Source organism: Lithobates pipiens, unplaced genomic scaffold (assembly GCF_037356315.1).
Source record: "Lithobates pipiens isolate NorthernLeopardFrog02 unplaced genomic scaffold, aLitPip1_a1.2 Scaffold_10, whole genome shotgun sequence".
NCBI classification, from domain to species: Eukaryota; Metazoa; Chordata; class Amphibia; order Anura; family Ranidae; genus Lithobates; species Lithobates pipiens.
Window position 1 is genome coordinate 115,101,672 of NW_027507686.1, and position 20,203 is coordinate 115,121,874.

Sequence of the window (20,203 nt, forward strand, 5' to 3'; positions counted from 1 at the left end):
CACAGGCATTAAATGATCGGCGGAAATGCACACAGACTCTCCTGGCCTGTTTCAGGACATCCTGTAAGCCGGGATACCTGCCCAAGAACCGCTGCACCACCAGGTTAAGGACGTGAGCTACACAGGGCACATGGGTCAGTTGTCCCTGTCGGAGGGCGGAGAGGAGGTTGGTGCCATTGTCGCAAACCACCATTCCTGGCTTAAGCTGGCGTGGCGTCAACCACCTCTCGGCCTGCCCCTGCAGAGCTGACAAAACATCCACCCCAGTGTGGCTCCTGTCCCCCAAACAAACCAGCGCAAGCACGGCATGGCATCGTTTTGCCTGCGTACTTGCGTAGCCCCTGCAACGCCTACGGAGCACCGCTGGTTCTGAGGACAGAGCACTGGAAGAGGCCATGGAGGAAGAAGAAGAGGAGGGGGTGGAGGAGAGAGGTGTGTCACAACCAATAGTAGCATTTTGGAGGCGTGGTGGCTGAACAACCTCCAACACTACTGCACCTTGTCCTGCATCCTTCCCAGCAGCCAGAAGAGTGACCCAATGGGCCGTGAAAGACAGGTAACGTCCCTGTCCATGCCTGCTGGACCATGAGTCAGCGGTAATATGCACCTTACCGCTGACCACCCTGTCCAGCGAGGCAAGGACATTGCCTTCCACATGCCGGTAGAGAGCCGGAATCGCCTTCCGTGAGAAAAAGTGGCGTTTGGGGACCTGCCACTGAGGAACCGCACATTGTACAAACTCACGGAAGGGGGCCGAGTCTACCAACTGAAAAGGCAGCAGTTGAAGTGCTAGCAATTTAGCCAAGCTAGCATTCAACCGCTGGGCATGTGGATGGCTGGGAGTAAATTTCTTCCGCCGGTCCAGCAGCTGGGGCAGGGACATTTGCCTGCTATAATCGGACGTGGATGTACCACTAGCAGAGTTCCCGGAAGCACTTGGCTGTGACACACCTAATTCTACACCTTCATTCCTCTCAGAGCAGGTTTCAGAGAGGACTGAAGGTCTAGTGGGGTTGGAGATGCCAGCTGATGAGGAGCAAGGAGAGGTCTGCTTTGTTCTTTGGTGTGGGTCTTTGAGGTATGCTTGCCAACGAGCTGCATGGCAGGTCAACATATGTCTGGTCAAGCATGTGGTGCCCAAGCGGCTGATGTTTTGGCCACGTGAGATACGCTTGAGACATATGTTGCAAATAGCAGCGGTACGATCTGATGCACTCGTCTCAAAAAAGGCCCACACCAAAGAACTTTTAGAATAACGCGCAGAGGAAGCGCTCTGCGCAGGCGGAGCTCTGCGGTGTGATTCAGTCGGTGTGCTGCCCCTAAGCTGGCCCCCGGAGGGCATCCTGCCTCGTTGAACATGTGCCTCCTCCTCCTCCTCCCTCCTTCCAGGCACCCACGTGGAGTCAGTGCCCTCATCATCCCCTCCCTCTTCATCGCTGTAGCAAACCTGGCAGTATGCTGCAGCTTGTGGAACATGACTGCCAGATTGCTGTGCTTCTTGAGCATCCTCTCTCTCTGTGCTCACGCTACTGCCTTCCTCTAGCTGAGTGTCATCATCAGAGCCCACCAAACACTGGGCATCCTCCTGGAGCATGTACCCAACACTGTGCTCAAAGATTTCAGGAGACTCCTCAGGAGGACGTGGTGGGTCTAGGGAAGGAGTCACTGATGATGACATTGAGAGGAGGGACGACGATGTGTTGGCAGCTGCTTTTCTACTACCCTGAGACTGGGTGAGAGAGGATGAGGAGGATGAAGAGGGCTTGGTCATCCACTCTACCAAGTCGTTGGCATGTTGCGGTTCAACATGTCCAGCTGCAGAAAAGAAGGACAAGCATGTCCCATGGCCACGTGCTGATGACAATGCACCACGTCCACGACCAGCACTGTTGTCTCTAGACACAGAGCCTGCTTGCCCTCTTTTATCGGCTCGCGCCTGTCTGCCTCTCCTTGCTGGCCTTCCAGACATGGTAATGGCCTGAAGGGAGTTGGGTAAAACAGTAGTTGGGTAGTTTATATTGTGCTGGAGGCACACAACACCCACTAACTCCTGCAGATGCCTTTTTTATAGAACAGCAGAGTTAAAGGGGTATATACAGATGTATACTGTGCTGTGCTGGAAGCACACACAACTTCCAATAACTCCTGCAGATGACAATCGGGCCCAAATAGAGAACAGCTATGTAGGTGGATTATAGCGGTATGTACTGGGTACAGAGCACGCACACAGCACGCACTATCTCCTGAGTGACACTACTGACTGCAAGCTCTATTGTTAAAGATGGACCACACTCATTTCTATTTGACTGTCAGGGAGAGTGATACTCTCCATTATGTGGTTTATGGGTCGGTGCCCCGGCACCAATTGTTACTTGATATATTGCTATCTTATAGCCTGTACATTTTCGAAAATGAGAAAAATTTTATATGTACTGTTCACCCATTTGTAATGCACCCTTTTCTTTTCTCAATAAAATTTTTTTGAAAAAAAAAAAAAAAAAGATGGACCACTAGCTATATAGGTGAGGTGAATATCACGGTGTATACTGCGGTCAGGGCACGCAGACAATAACCAGAAAACAGCAGAGTTAAAGGGGTATATACAGATGTATACTGTGCTGTGCTGGAAGCACACACAACTTCCAATAACTCCTGCAGATGACAATCGGGCCCAAATAGAGAACAGCTATGTAGGTGGATTATAGCGGTATGTACTGGGTACAGAGCACGCACACAGCACGCACTATCTCCTGAGTGACACTACTGACTGCAAGCTCTATTGTTAAAGATGGACCACACTCATTTCTATTTGACTGTCAGGGAGAGTGATACTCTCCATTATGTGGTTTATGGGTCGGTGCCCCGGCACCAATTGTTACTTGATATATTGCTATCTTATAGCCTGTACATTTTCGAAAATGAGAAAAATTTTATATGTACTGTTCACCCATTTGTAATGCACCCTTTTCTTTTCTCAATAAAATTTTTTTGAAAAAAAAAAAAAAAAAGATGGACCACTAGCTATATAGGTGAGGTGAATATCACGGTGTATACTGCGGTCAGGGCACGCAGACAATAACCAGAAAACAGCAGAGTTAAAGGGGTATATACAGATGTATACTGTGCTGTGCTGGAAGCACACACAACTTCCAATAACTCCTGCAGATGACAATCGGGCCCAAATAGAGAACAGCTATGTAGGTGGATTATAGCGGTATGTACTGGGTACAGAGCACGCACACAGCACGCACTATCTCCTGAGTGACACTACTGACTGCAAGCTCTATTGTTAAAGATGGACCACTAGCTATATAGGTGAGGTGAATATCACGGTGTATACTGCGGTCAGGGTACGCAGACAATAACCAGAAAACAGCAGAGTTAAAGGGGTATATACAGATGTATACTGTGCTGTGCTGGAAGCACACACAACTTCCAATAACTCCTGCAGATGACAATCGGGCTCAAATAGAGAACAGCTATGTAGGTGTATATAGTGGTATGTACTGGGTACAGAGCACGCAGACAGCACGCACTAACACTACTGACTGCAAGCTCTATTATTAAAGCTAGATCACTAGCTATATAGGTGAGGTGAATATAGTGGTGTATACTGCGGTCAGGGCACAGACAGTAACCACTACACAAGAGCAAGATAGTAAATCAGCCAAAAACGATTGGTGTGTAACTGTGTTGAAGGTACACAGAACACCCACTGCTTCAGACGCCAACACACTGCACGAGGCTGCCTTAATGGCGGCCTTATATAGTGTGGGGCGTGCACTACACAGCCTGAGCTATGATTGGCCACAGGCAGGATGCCTGTGGCCAACCATGGCTCTCCTCGCTGCTGGCGCTGCGATTGGCCAAGCATGCGGGGTCACAGTGCATGCTTGGCCAATCGTGAGACAGCAATGCATTGCGCCATCGCAGTGCATTGTGGGCCACACGAATTTTGCCGCGAACGGCCCAAACGTTCGGAATTCGGCGAACGCACGAACGACCGATGTTTGAGTCGAACATGCGTTCGACTCGAACACGAAGCTCATCCCTAGTATTAACTATGGCTGCACCCGTTACCAATAGCCCATCCCACCCTCCAATGATCACACAACACGGGGTGGATTGAATTGGCCACAACAGCCAATCTTATTTTTATTAACCAAAATATAACTTTTATAATTAACATAAATAACGTAAAAAAACTTTTTACCTATATATCTATATATCTCTTTTGCGTTTTATCACCACCATGGGGCACAAGGTTCAATAGGCATAACACATGACTGTACCTGCTAGCCACTTCTCAGGCCTCAAGTCGCTAAAGCCTCCGACTCAGAGACAACTAGCAGGCACCCATATACCAACTGGGAGCCGCCCTCAGACGGGTCCCTAAACCATGCCCTTTAGGTGCCCATATGACCTTCACAAGTACCTTGCACCCCGCCAACAACCGCCAACCAGTATTCCGACCCCCTCTCCCCACCGTCACCACCATCTCTCCCAATCGTAGGGCGGGTGGGTGGGAAGCTCCTTACCCTCACAGCTCCTCGTGCAGATTGGCCCCTCCCCTTCCGCTTCCTGCCTCACAGAGTATGGAGCCCGCCCATACTCTGACCTGTCCAGTCCCCCAGAATACACCCCTTGCCTGACTCCGCCCCGTTAACCCCTGTCATGCCGGCCCTCCGCCGAATACCTTCGGCATTGCTCCGTGCCTCTCTGTACTTTTGGTTCACTGCTTACCGGTGTCTTGTTGTAATTTCCATACTTGGTACATGTTTTGCCTTCATGTTTTAGAACATGGCATTCACCACTACAGTATTACCTATCACATTTATAGGTAACAGCAGGTTGAGGTGATCATTTCTAATTGGCTTGTGTGGTGGCAAGTCTCCTCACCCATTTATCATACAGTAAACATTAGACTGTTTTCATACATTGTTGCCATTGCACTACTCACTACATTTGACCTGACATGCCTTCAGGTTGGTAGGCCTGAGTTTACATTTTTAATTGGCCTGCTTCACCTTAGGTTACTCAGCCTTTGTAATTCATATGGTGAACACTTTCTTAGTCTTATAATGCATACTTCATTTTCCCCTAACACCAGGAACATTGTTATCGCATACACAGTACATGATCATATCCTCACACTGTAGGTATTACGGCAACACTCCACTACAGGTTTACCTATCATGTTTATGGGTACCAAAAAATTCAGATGAGAATTTCTAACTGATTTGTGCGGTGGCAAGGCTCCTCCTCATCCCTTTCCCATATGGCTTTGCATATGTCATAACATCTCACTACTCATATCACTTGCCTGACACATCTTCAGGTTTCATATTCCTGAATTTACATTTTTAATTTGCCTGATTCGCCAACTCGGCCTTGGTAGTTCTTGACACTGACACGTTTTCAGCCCTGCACAATGTATACTTTGTCATTAACCATGATCATTGTTGGGAGGTTGTTGAAAATAAAAAAAATAAAGAGATTTTCCTTTCCTTGGAGTAAGTTTGGAGTACATTAGGTTATAACGCTTCCTTATGATAGTTTGTTCTTGGTTGCATATAGGGATGAGCCGAACCCCCCCTCCGTTCGGAATGCACCAGAACCTTCAAATGGACCGAAAATTCGTACCAACTTTAGAACCCCATTAAAGTCTATGGGACTCAAAGTTCAAAATCAAAAGTGCTAATTTTAAAGGCTAATATTGTCTATTAGCTAAGCTATTGTCCTAAAATGGGTTTGGGGACCCGGCTCCTGCTCCAGGGGACATGGATCAATGTAGAAAAATATTTATTTTTTTAAAAACTGATGTTTTTCGGGAGCACTGATTTTAATGACGATTGAAGTGAAAAAAAAAAGTTAAATATTCCTTTAAATATCGTGCCTGGGGGTGTCTACAGTATTTCCTGTATTTAGAACAGTCCCTGCACAAAATGACATTTAACGGAAAAAAAGTCATTTAAAACTGCTTGCAGTTTTAATGTAATGTCTGGTTCAGGCAATATGGATGAAAATCATTGAGAAAAATGGCATGGGTAGCCCCCGTGCACATTAACAGCCCCTTTGGGTCTTGTGAGGATATTAAGGGGAACCCCGTAACCAAATAAAAAAAAGGAAAGGCGTGGGGCCCCCAGGCCCTATATACTCAGAACAGCAGTGTACAGGTGGTGCAAACAAGACAGGGACTGTGTAGGTTTGTTGTGTTAAGTAGAATCTGTTTGTAATTTTGAACTGGTACATTTTTAAAGTGTAGCTCCAGTCAAAAAATCTATTTTTAAACTTTTTGGAAAACATAGGGAAGGGTTATCAACCCAGTTGAATTTTTTTGGCCGTCTGTCTTTTTTCATCCCACTTCCTGTTGTCTCCTACCATTTGCAAGTAGGAGATATTTGTAAATTGGATGTTTGAAAGTAGGGGCCTGCCCTATATGTGTTGCAAAAATGTTGCCTTAAGGTGTTGGTGTTGCCACAAGTTAACACCCTCAAAGTGAGGGTGTAAGCCCTCAAAGTGACTCTTGGAGGGCGCTGGAGCACCCTGCTGTGAACTATTATATCAGTCTTGAAGGGATGTGACATTTAAAAAAAAATTATTCGGTTACATCAGCTTCAGGTGCTTGGTAGCTGGTGGTGATCCAAGACTAATTCATCTTTATGAAGGTCAGTCGATCAACCGAGACGGTGGACAGGCGTACCCTGTGATCGGTTACAAAGCCTCCAGCAGCACTGAATGTGCGTTCCAAAAGAACGCTGGATGCAGGACAGGCCAGTAGCTCAATTGCATACTGTGCAAGCTCTGGCCAGTGATCCATCCTCAAGACCCAGTAAGCCAGAGGATTTTCAGTGGGAAAGGTGTCCAAGTCTGACCTTGCCCCTAGGTATTCCTGCACCATGTAAATCAGATGCTGGCTATGGTTGCTGGAACTGATCATACCTTGGGACTGCTGACTAAAAAATTGTCTGAACACATCGGTCAGATGGCCACCTTTTCCACCGCTCCTTCTGTGACTGACCGAAGCCTCAGCAACACGTTGTCCAGGACCAGGAGTTTGTAACCTCCCAGTCTCTGGGAACACGTTGCACAGACCTTTCTGAAAGGCCTCCCCGAGATGTCTCATCCTCTGCTCCCTCTGCAATGGCAAGATAAGGTCCGCAACCTTATTCTTGTACCGTGGATCAAGAAGAGTTTCCAGCCAGTAATGGTCCCTCTCCTTGATCCGAAGAATACGAGCATCCTTCCGCAGGCTTTGCAGGATCAGGGAGGCCATGCAGCGTAGGTTAGCTGAGGCATTCGGCCCACAGTCCTCTGGATCACTAAGGACGACATGATCCGCAGCCACCTCCTCCCAGCCACGTACAAGTCCACGGGTTTCTTGGGACTGTAAATGATCCCTAAAAGCCTGCAGCGTATGCTCGAACAGGTGGACAAAAGGTACAGTGTACCTGATGCATGCACTGTCACTGCTCACAATCCTCGTGGCCTCCTCAAATAGTGACAGGACAGTGCATGCATCCCTGATCATGCCCCACTGGCGTGGTGAAAAAAATGGAGCTCCCCTGACCCTGTCCTGGTGTCGTAGTCGCAGAGGTACTCATTGATGGCCCTCTGCTGCGTGTGCAGCTGCTGCAGCATGGCCCACATTGAGTTCCACCCGGTGGGCATGCCACATATAAGGCAGTTCTTGGGCAGGTTCAACTCCGTTTGGAGCTCAGCCAGCTGAGCACTGGCATTATATGATTGGCGGAAATGCACACAGACTTTCCTGGCCTGCCTCAGGACATCCTGTAACACCACCAGGTGACGTGAGCCACACAGGGCACATGAGTCAGTTGTCCCTGTTGGAGGGCGGAGAGGAGGTTGGTGCCATTGACGCAAACCACCATTCCTGGCTTAAGCTGGCATGGCGTCAACCACCTCTCGGCCTGCCCCTGCAGAGCTGACAAAATATTTGCCCCGGTGTGGCTCCTGTCCCCCAAACACATCAGCGCAAGCACGGCATGGCATCTTTTCAAGAGGAGGGGGTGGAGGAGAGAGTGGCGGAACAATCTCCAACACTACTGCAACTTGTCCTGCATCCTTCCCAGCTGCCAGAAGAGTGACCCAATGGGCCGTGAACGATAGGTAACGTCCCTTTCCATGCCTGCTGGACCATGAGTCAGAGTTGTTCCTGGCCCTGACTCTGACACTCGGGTCAAGTTAGATTCTGCAGCTCTATCTGACTTGCGTATGTGGGACAACTTCCTTCAACACTGGAACAGGTTCGCTATGTTCATCCTTACAGAGTTGTTTTTTTCTCCTCAAGGTTTTGAGTGATGCAGCAGCCACTAAAGGCTATATGGCTATTTTTTGGCACACGCTGGCAGCTGTGCCATGGCCAGTCGAGATCTTGGATATTCCAGGGTTTTTGGATAGATGAAACTGTGGTTTTCTCCACGGAAAATCAGGCTACCTCAGAATTGTTTAACAAGGCAGATCCAGTTCTTTACCCATTATGTCTTGTGTATGTAGGTTGATTTGGCTGTCCATTCAGTTCCATTTCCAAATACACTGTAGGTTCATCTGCAGTGTAGAGCATACAGCAGCAGATGCTCTGTCTGGTGTTGAACTGCCTGCTATTACCTGATAGGTCCCAGACCCAGACACATGTGTCACGTTGTCCTTGCTTTTCTCGCTGCTAACAATGGGCTAAATTCCCACTGGACTGACACAGCAGTTTTGTTCAACAAGTCATTGTCAGTTAACACCAGGAAGGCTTGACATGGCCTGGAATACCTTCCAGGCTTTCCAGTCTAGGTATCCTAGGTGTGATTTCTGCCGCTCACAGCTCAAGCCATCCTACAGCAGTATCAAGACATATCTGACAGGATTATTGCGCTTGTGGCACCCTAATAGGCCATTCATTTTTGCAGCACATCCCATCAAGGCCATTTTAAAGGATATTCAGAAGAGTAGCCACCCTACCATGGCTAGCAGACTTCCCATTACAGGGCTTATTTTCCGGAGCATGTTCGTTTTACTTTTCAGGTCTCCTTTCGGGCTGCTACCCAGCTTGGTCCTCAAGGCAGCCATGTTTCCAGCTTTCTATGGTTTCCTCAGGCCAGATGAGTTCACTCATCCAGGGACGAGATCCCGAATACTCTTGATCTACCAGTTAGTTAGGTACACTGATCATATCCATTTGCATCTTGCAAGACGCAGCAGACAGGAGCTGGTACTGACGTTAGATTTTTACAGACCAACAATACCTGGTGCCCGGTCACAGTTTTACTTTCAATAGTTTTTTATTATCAAGTGTTAAAAAATAACATCAATCAGAAGATGTAAACAAAGGTCAAAATGCAGAAAATCATCTTTACAAAATACAACTAGCATAATACTAAGGACATAAAGAATTGTAGCGAGTCTGGATAATTGTGACAGACGGAGCTGTCCGTGAAGCCTATGAATAAGACAACCAGAGGGAAAATGGGACTAGCCCTAGCGTGTCTACTCAAGTGTGTTACCGTAGAACTGTGGTAGCCGTCGGGGCAGTAGCCCCGTCTAGATGGGGCCCAATTAGTCGTCCTATAAGAAAAACCATAGGCTAGAGCAAATTGTGCACTGAGTAGGGCAGGCCAAAAAAAAGGAAAAAAAAAGAAAAAAAAAAGCAAGCCATGAGCCCTCAGCTGGAAAACGGGTGAGGACGTGAGGGCAAGGCCCCCCCCGCCACCCCTACAGGGCTCTTGCTGCGGAAGAGAAGGCCCCGTCCCCCACCCGCGTCGCCAGCTGCTTTAAAAAGAAGCTAGGTAACCAGTGTTAGCATAGATGTATCTTGTAGACAAAAGGAAGAATAAAGGAAGGGATCTGGTTGCAGGCTTATAAAGGTCCCATAGTACTTATGCATCAAGGAAAAATCTTCCACCCCCAGACAACTGGGTGGAGGTGATATATAAACCAGATGAGCTAGTAAAACTAAATTAAAACTGAAGAGGTCAACATCAGACATAACCGGGTGCCTCAGCTCAAAGAGAGAGGGGAGCTCAGAAAACACAGAGTGATAGAGGACTAGACAAAGGAGAGATGGAAAGGAGAAGGAAGAGGGGAGAGAGGTAGAGTACAGGGTGTGAGTAGAAAGGGGAAGTAGCAGGAGGGACCATCCAGGTCTTCCAGAGTGGGTGGTCAAGCCGGGGGAACTCCCGGGACCAGGGAGATGTGGCAATATTTCGCCCAGGGTTCCCAGATACATTCGAAGGTTCGGGTTTTGTCTAGGGTAATGCTGACCAGCTTTTCTTGAGCCATGATCCAGGAAATTTTATGCCTCACCGCTGCGAATGGGACAAAGGGCTTCTTCCAGTGGGCTGCAATAGTAATTTTGGTCCCTAATAGAATAAAGAAGATTAAAGCTTGGGAGTGTTTGTCAATCTTTTCTATTTTGAGGTTGAGAAGTGCTATCTCTGGAGTTTGCGGGACGTGGACTGATGTTACCTTACGTATCAAGTGGAAAACTTTGTTCCACAAACCCCGGATTTTCGGGCAAGACCACCATACATGAAGCATGGAGCCCCAATGATCACAGTTCCTAAAGCACAGCGGTGAGGCATTTGGGTATAACCTGGCTAGGGTGGAGGGAACTCTATACCACCTGGTCAAGACCTTAAGGTTCGCTTCTATCAGTGAAACATTTAAAATCTGTTTAAAGGAGCGCTGGAAGTTTGAAAACCACACCTTCTGATCCCAGGAAATGTCCAGGTCTGCCTCCCAGGCTAAAGCGTAAGAGGGCTTGGAAGTCGCAGCTGCCAGGGAGGCATATATGACTGATATCCCTCCCCTCTGCTCCGTGGCCTCAGCACACCAAGATTCGTAGGGGTTAGCTTGGGGGGGAGTAGTCTTATGGGGCCAGAGTGAGTGGAGAAAGTGCAAAAGTTGGGAGAATCTATATCGTTCAGACGGTGGCATTTGGAGTTTACTGGAGCAGTATGCTTCTGAAACGGGGCCCGCCGGGGTAAAGATGTTGCCAATTCTGAGGAGGCCCTTGTTGAGCCACCAGCTAAAAGCTAAGATATTCATTCCCGGGGGAAAGGAGGGGTTGTGGAACATGTGTGTAAGAGGGCGGAGGGCAGAGACAAGAGCCGACTGTTTATGCAGTTGGTCACACAGGGCAATAGAGTGTGAAAGAGTGGGGGATAGGATTGAGGGTCTGAGTTTGGATGGGGACCATATGATGTAATTGATCGTGTGGCGTGGAATAGCTTGTCTTTCAATTGCAACCCAATCTGGTTTCGGGCCTTTAGAGTAAACAGCAGATATTTGTGCGAGTTGCGCTGATTGGTAATACCACCAGAGGTTCGGTAGGGCTAGGCCACCTTGTGATTTCAATCTGTATAGAATGTGTTTCGAGCAGCGTCTGCCCTTAGGGTTCCATACGAACTGGAGAATTCTGGTTTGCAGAGGTTGTAATTGGGATTTTCTTATCGGGATAGGGAGAGATCTGAAAAGATAGAGGAGTCGTGGAAGAAGGGTCATCTTAATTGCATTAATACGGCCCAACCAGGAGATGTGCTGTCTATCCCAGCTCGTGAGGTCAGATGTGAGCCTCCTAAAGGCTGAAGGGTAATTGGAGGCGTATAAGGAGTCTATTGTGGGGGAGATGTTAACCCCGAGGTATGGGAGAGATGTCTGGCACCAAGAAAAGGGAAAATGGTTCTGTAAGCTTTCGAGGCGTTCTGTGGGGACTGTAATGTTCAGTGCTAGAGACTTCGCTGGGTTAACGCAGAGACCCGAGACCTTGCCAAAAGTGTCGAGTACAGAGAAAATGTTAGGAGTGGAGATCAGAGGGGAGGTAACATATAATAATAAATCGTCTGCGAATAGCGCACATTTGTGTTCCTGACCTCCACATCTAACTCCTTTAATATCAGGGTGATTTCTAATGGTTATGGCTAGGGTTTCGATCGCTATGACAAATAGGAGGGGTGATAAGGGGCAACCTTGTCTGGTACCTTTTTCTATTACGAGGGGATCCGAGAAGCATCCCTGGAGCCTGACTTGTGCAGACGGGGTCGAGTATAAGGATCGCAGTGATTGTAAGAAGTGCGGGCCAAAGCCCCATCTCTGTAGTACATTAAACAGATATGACCATGAGATGGTATCAAAAGCTTTTTGTAAATCTATGGACAGCAGGAAACCCTCTTGACTGGGTCCCCCGTCCCAGCGGGAGTTGAGGAGCGATACTATATCAACTGTTCTCCTAACTTGGTCAGGTCCCTGTCTCCCCGGGACAAAGCCCACCTGGTCTTTGTGGATATATTGGGCAATAAAGGAAGAAAGTCTGTTGGAAAGAATTTTCGTAAAGATTTTAATGTCATTATTGATTAGAGAGATGGGGCGGAAGTTTGATACTAATGTGGAATCTTTGCCCGGTTTTGGAATAACGGAAATGTAAGCCAGGTTCAGGGCCTTGTCCAGGGGAGAGCCAGACCTGAGAGAGTTGTATAATTTAGCCATGAAAGGGGCGAGTGATGCTGCAAATTTCTTATAGTACCCCACTGAAAAGCCGTCCGGGCCGGGGGCCGAGTTCTGTTTTAGGTGTGATATGACTCCCAGAACTTCTGCTTCAGAAATTGGATCTTCCAGAAGATCCGAATGTTCCGAAGAGAGCCTCGGTAGAGCAACTGAGTCTAGAAATTCATCCAGTCGGGGAGAGGTGTCAGGGCGGTCCTCCTTATACAGAGAACTATAAAACTTGTGAAATGTTTCCATGATACTGAGTGGGTTATGAGACAAATCACCTGAAAGGGTACGAATTTTGGGGAAGGTGTGGGCGCGTGGTCTCGGGGATAACTTCATTGCTAGTTTGGTTCCTATTTTGTCCGTTTGAGAGTAGAAACGGCTCCCGACCATCTCAGTTGTTTCTCTGCCACAGTGGTAAGAGCTAAGTTTAATGCAGTTCTGGCAGATTCGCAGGAAAGTAGCGACGCCCTAGTTGGGTTGCGTTTATGCACTTTACTGAGGGATTGAAATTCCCTGGTGAGTTTGTCTATTTCGCTTTTCCGTCCCTTCTTAAGCTGGGAAGAGAGTTGGATAATCTTACCCCTGATCACTGCCTTGTGGGCTGCCCATAAGGATTCTGGGGAAATTGAGTCAGTATTATTCAGTGAGAAATACTCCTGGATATCCCGCTGAATGGATGCACAATTTGCCATGTCACTTAGAAGAGCCTCATTTAGGCGCCAGGTGAATCGGCGTCCCGAGTCGTAAGTTCGTGTTAAATGCACTATGACCATAGAATGGTCCGATATGGGGGAGTCCCTAATCAGTGCTTTAGACGTGGCTGGGATGTTATGGGACTGGATGAAGATGTGGTCAATTCTTGTGTAGAGTTGGTGTGGGGCAGAAAAGTGGGTGTAGTCTTTTGTTCTAGGGTTCAGTTCCCTCCAGATGTCCACTAATCCCAGGGAATATAATGAGGAGGCAATTTTAGTGCTCTGTCCTGGGGGTCTCCGCGAGTGGGGGACTCCCTTAGATGATTTATCCAGGGAATGATCGAAGGGGAGGTTAGTATCCCCTCCCATTACAATTCTCCCTTCCAGCATTGGGTTAAGAGTGGACAGCATGGAGGAAAAGAAGCCCGCCTGGTTCTTGTTTGGGGCATAGTAGGAAATAAATGAATATACAGAGCCCTCAATAGAGCCTTTGACCAAGATGTATCTGCCCTCCTTATCACTGAATGTGGATGCGTGAGAGAAGCCCATGTTTTTGGCAAAACAGATTGCAACGCCCTTTGTTTTATTAATAGCATTGGAAAGGAAAAATTGGGGAAAGTGACCAGAGAGAAAAGAAGGGTTGAAGGATGTTGGGAAATGAGTTTCCTGCAATAGCAGCACATCTAGGCGTTGGGAGTGGTAAAGATTAAAAGTTTTTCGGCGTTTGACCGGCGAGTTAAGGCCCTGTACATTGTGTGTAACAATCTTCAGATTGTTGGGTGGTTTGGGATCAGAGGCCATGGACCAGAGTTAGACAGAAGTGCTGTGTGTGGGAGGATCTTACCATGATCCCCTGGGATGAGAAGCTGAGGATGCGTAACTCTTCCATTGGATTCTGGGAGCAAAATGATGAAGGAAGGGCAGGGTTTCTGGAAGACCTGGATGGGGAGTGAGAAGAAAAGACAGAGATAGCAAGGAGGGAAGATATCGAGGCACCTGAGAAAAGAAGAAACAGCGTTATAATAACCAGTTGTGACCAGTAAAAGAACATATTGCAGAAACAAAACATATTGCAAAGATGCAGCCTAACCAAGACCGAAGTCTTCCGACTGGGTGGGGGGGCTGCGCCCCATCCCATGTCACATACACATAACATCACTGAATAAAAAAAAAAAAAAAGGTGGGGAAGAAAAAATAAAAAGGGGGCAAGTAAAAAAAAATAAAAGAAGAGAAGCCCAAAAAAATAGGGGTTCCCTTAAAAAAAGTCTCAGAGTGGGGAAAAATACCACTCTGAGAGAGGGGAGGCGTGGAGCAGCCGCTCCGACCCATCCGCCAGTAAAAAGAAAAAACCCCTGAGCTAGGCGGAGAATTGGCTAATTTGAGGGGAAAAATGAACCACAAAAAGAAAAAAGAGTTATAATTCGAGGCGGACCCCTGTGAATTAGTAGTTCAGGAAGAGACTGCCCCTGGGGTCACCAGACCGTTGCAAACCCAGAGGGAGTTCAGGAGACCCTCTCCGCCCCCCCCCCTAAACAGGGGGGGCGGAGAGGGGCCCCAAGGAACCGGCTTTACAATAACTAAGAGCTTAAAGTACAAATAACAAGCTATACTGTTTGTAAGGTAAGAGAAAAGTCAGACATGAGGTTTCAGACCGGGCATAGGATGTAACCCAGTTTGCGGCACCAACCACCAAACAGGAAAAAGCGAAAAAAAAGGAGGTAGGCCGTAAAAAAAGAAAAGGACATGAGGATGGAGTGTTCTCAGGGAGGGTGTCCATCTTTCGAGCGTTTTGCTTGTTGCTTCTGCCAGAGGGGTTTGGGTGGGCTCGTCGGTGGAGGTCTCTTCGTGGAAAGTGGAAGCTTCGGATCCAACGGGGGGATAGGGGAGGTAGAGATGAGGCCCAGGCGAAGTAAGATGCATTCTCCGTCAACAAAGGAGGCAAAACTGTAAGATTTATTCAGGTAGGAGAAAGAGAGTCGAAACGGAAAGGCCCATTTGTATGGGATGGATTTCTGGGACAGGACCTGCAGGAGAGGCTTCAGGGATCTCCTTCTCTGAATGGTGTAAGGAGAGAGGTCAGCAAACACCTGGACTGGTGCCCTTGAAAAGAAAGAGTATCAGACTCCCTGGCCTTGCGCATTACATCCTCCTTAACTTTGAAAAAATGCGGTTTGACAACAATGTCTCTAAGTAGGCCATCTTGTCGGGGGGGTTGCAATGCCCTGTGAGCTCGGTCCAGTTCCAGTCTGTGTTCCTGGACATCAGGGAGGAGGCTCTTGATAAATGACTTAATCACTGAGTCTGTGTCTTTAAATGTTTGAGGAATTCCTCTGAGCCTGAAATTATATCTGCGATTCCTGTTTTCAAGGTCATCAATTTTAGAGTACGCGGTCTCAAGTTGATCATGTAGATCCTGTATTCTGTCAGTATTTTGTTGGGCCATGGCGATCGTTTGGTCAGTTTTTAATTCAATCGCTTCTATTCTGGAGCCCAAGTGCTGCAGGTCTGCCTGTATTATAGATGTAATCTGCAAAGCGTTTTGGGCTAGGCCTCTGGAAAGCATGGAGGAGAAGGTTTCCATAAGAGATGCTAAGTCTGAGGGGGCCCCTGGTTTGAGATGAGCCCTAGGGGGATCGGGAGTGGCAGAGAAATCCTCCATTGGAGTGAGTGGGGAGCCATTGATAGTTCTGCCCAGTAAAGATTCCGTTAAGGAAGGAGACAATATGGGCGGATGAAAGTTACTCACAGTCGGCAGATGACAGACCTCGTGCTGTGGAGTCACGGAGGGCGGATCGGCGATGGATTCGTCCGGATCCGGCTGAAGGCCTCGCGCTGCTCGGGCGATCGCCATCTTGGAGTAGGCCGCAGGCTGTAGATCGGTGGCCAGTTGTTTGTTCAAACAGCGTCTGGCCGTGTTCCCGTTCATGCGGGGGGGTCGGTCGGGGCCTCAGGATGCCGCGGGGTGATCGGCGTGGTCAATCTCCGGCTATTGTTGGCTGCGGCGGGGTTAGCGGGTCGGAGCGGTGCGGAGCTCTCAGGACATGCGACCGTCCATGGAGCCGCCGCGCATGCGCCTCCCGGTCACAGTTTTAGATCAGCTCATGGTGCTCACTTCGAATAAACCCAGGGACCGTCCACTATTACCTTTCCCTAGTACTTCCCTCTCCACGGCACAGTTTATGAAACATTGCCGCATCCTGCTGTCAAACCTACAGTAGGTGCCGGCAATATTGTGTTTACAGCGCGATCCTGTCGCGCTGGTTCCCGGCGACAGGCTTCTCTAACCAGCGCAATCCTGTCGCGCTGGCTCTCGCGCTGGCTGCAATAGGAAAATGTAATTTTCCTATAGTAGCGAGCGAGCGAGAGAGTGGCGATAATGTCGCCTCACTAATGAAGCCTGCATGCCTTCTCGGGGGCATACCAGGCCCTTAAGTCCGGTAGGGATTTTAAGGGGAATCCCCTACACCGAAAAAAACGGTGTGGGGTCCCCCCCAAATCCATACCAGACCCCTATCCGAGTACGCAGCCCGGCCAGTCAGGAAAGGGGGTGGGGAAGAGCGAGCGCCCACCCCCCCCCTCCTGAGCCGTACCAGGCCGCGTGCCCTCAACATGGGGGGTGGGTGCTTTGATGGAAGGGGGGCACCCTGCGCCCCCCCCACCGTAAAGCACCTTGTCCCCATGTTGATGAGGACAAGGGCCTCTTCCCGACAACCCTGGCCGTTGGTTGTCTGTGCGGGGGGCTTATCAGAATCCGGGATCCCCCTTTAATAAGGGGGCCCCCGGATACCGGCCCTCCACCCTATGTGAATGAGTATGGGGTACAATGTACCTCTACCCATTCACCTGTGTAAAAAAAATGTAAAAAAGTACACAACACACAAGGTTTGAAAATAATTTATTGCACTGCTCTGGGGGTCTTCCGTCTTGGGGGGTCTTCTCGCTGGACTCCTCCACTATCTTCTGCTCTTTTGCTAGCTCTTTTACTAGTGGAGGAGCCCGGCTTTCTTTTTCGCCGCTGCCGCCGTCCGGGGGTATTCTTCCGACTACGGGGGTCTTGCCCCCCTCTTCGGTTCTTCTTGCCAGGCCACCGCTTCTTCTTCCAGCTCTTTTACTAGCGGCAGCCCGGTCTTCTGTCGCTGTCGCTGCCGCTGCCGCTGCCGCCACCGCCTTCCATTCTTCTTCTTCTTCTGGAGATGTTGACTCTACACTCTCAATGCCAGAGACGCGGTGTGCGGCGACTTATATAGGGACAAGGGGCGGGGTCACCGGTTGATGTCACATTGTGACCCCGCCCCCTTATGATGTCACAGTCCCAGCATCCTCCAGGACTATGACATCATACGGGGTGGGGTCACCATGTGACATCAACCAGTGACCCCACCCCTTGTCCCTATATAAGTCGCTGCACACCGCGTCCCTGGCATTGTGGCCGGAGAGAGCATTGAGTCAACATCTCCAGAAGAAGAAGAAGAATGGAAGGCGGTGGTGGCAGCGGCGACAGAAGACCAGGCCACCGCTAGTAAAAGAGCTGGAAGAAGAACCGGTGGCCCGGCAAGAAGAACCGAAGAGGGGGACAAGACCCCCGAAGTCGGAAGAAGACCCCCGGACGGCGGCGGCGTCGAAGAAGAAAGCTGGGCTTCTCCGCTACTAAAAGAGCTAGCAAAAGAGCAGAAGATAGTGGAGAAGACCCCCCAAGACGGAAGACCCCCGGAGCAGTGCAATCAATTATTTTCAAACCTTGTGTGTTGTGTTTTTTTGGAAAAAAATTTTCACAGGTGAATGGGTAGGGATACACTGTACCCCATACTCATTCACATAGGGTGGGGGGGCGGTATCCGGGGCCCCCGCCCGCAGACACCGACAACCAACGGCCAGGGTTGTCGGGAAGAAGCCCTTGTCCTCATCAACATGGGGACAAGGTGCTTTGGGGTAGGGGGGCCGCAGGGCGCCCCCCTTCCCCCAAAGCACCCACCCCCCCATGTTGAGGGCACGCGGCCTGGTACGGCTCAGGAGGGGGGGGCGCTCGCTCGTCCCCACCCCCTTTCCTGACTGGCCAGGCTGCGTGCTCGGATAGGGGTCTGGTATGGATTTTGGGGTGGGACCACACCGTTTTTTTCGGCGTAGGGGATTCCCCTTAAAATCCCTACCGGACCTAAGGGCCTGGTATGCCTCCAAAAGGGGAACCCATGCCATTTTTTTTTTATTTGGCGTGGAGTTCTCCCTTAGGATTCATACCAAATACAGTGCCTGGTATTGGCGGGAATCCAATTTGGATCCCCGAACCAGTGTGAACCCGGCCAGCGATGCTTGTCACTTATCGGGAAAGGAAAAGAAACATTTTTCCTTTCCCAATGCGAGCTCGCAGGGTGTCAATCTCGCCAATAGAAGCGGCGAGATTGACAGAATATTGCGGTCACCTACTGTAGGTTGATCCTCAAAGCTTATTCCGGCCATTCTTTCAGGGTAGGGATGGCTTCTGTTGCTTCTCACTAAGGGGTCCCTGTTTACGTAATTAAGAAGTTAGGTAGGTGGAATTCAGCATGCTTCTCCATATATATTCCGGTTTCACATGTGGAGATGTCACAGGCATTCATGCATTTGGCTGATTTATGCTGCATACAGTGACTTTCAATAATTGTTTTTGCTAGCTCTTCCTACTGTCTTTATTTTTTCCCCCTTTAGGCATACTGACTACATGACTACAGCACACCCCAGGTCACTTCCTATTTTCCCTTCATACCTTTCTTAATACGGTCTACTATAGACTCAGAGTATAAGTGGGAAGGATGACCGCAGGTCAGTCAGCCTGAATTTGTAGGAGGAGTCTGGCTGTATTTAAGCCCACTCTCTAGTCTCTATTTCCTTCAACAATATTCTGCCTGAATTGTACTACTTAGAATGATGGGACCATGATAAAATTGTTCCCTGATCTGTCCTGAATTACTCTACAAAAATGTAGGGTGCTCCAACCTCTTCTAATGCTGCGTACACACGACCAGACTTTTCTGACGGAGTTCTGACAGAGTTCTGACGGACTTTCCGAATGAACGGACTTGGCCACACACAATCACACCAAAGTCTGACGGATTCGAACGTGATGACGTACGACCGGACTGGAATAAGGAAGTTCATAGCCAGTAGCCAATAGCTGCCCTCACGTCGGTTTTTGTCCGTCGGACTAGCATACACATGAGCGGATTTCTCGGTAGGAATTGGGTCCGGCGGAGTTCCGGCAGAAAAATTTGAAACATGTTCCATTTCTAAAGTCTGACGGATTTTTGCAAATCAAAAGTCTGCTACAGCCCACTCACGATCGAATGGTCTGCCGGAATCGTTCCGTCGGACCTTTGATGTCAAAAAGTCCGGTCGTGTGTACGCGGCATTACAGTGCTTTGAGAAAACAACATATTCTTTCAATGGGGATTCCCTTTTAACCTTATAACTAGAAGAGAAGGTAAATCGGCATCTTCTCCTTATCCAGAAAAGCTTCCACTCTTTTGCAAAACCCTGACCAATGCAACACACAACACAAACAGACCACAATTTTCCAGCACACTTACCAGCTTGCCTGCAAAAAAAACAAACAAAAACAAAACAGACTGACCCTGTCTAACAATTCACATTAAAAGATAGCAAAGTCGATACACAAGGCAGGGCGTGACCGGATGGAGAAGGAGGAGGCTGTGCGTGTGTGAGCGAGTGTCTCGCTCTCCCCTCTCTGGCCTGCAATGAGCGGCTCTCTGGGACACGGAACTATCTAGGCTGAGCTGAGCGGAAGCCTATGCGAGTCGGAACGCTCTCGTCCTCGTCTCAGATTATTCACCCGCCGAGCGGCACGCCTGGAGCGGTCTGGCAGCCGTCCGGGGGGGGGGGGGTGCGAGTGGTGTGCCTCGTTTTTCTCTCCCCTACACTGTCCCCTGCTTGAGCGGCCCACCGGAGAACGGAGGAGAAGCTGGGACGAGAGAAGAGGTGGGAAGAGCCAGTGTTCCCCTAGCTCCGAAATGTGTACACCA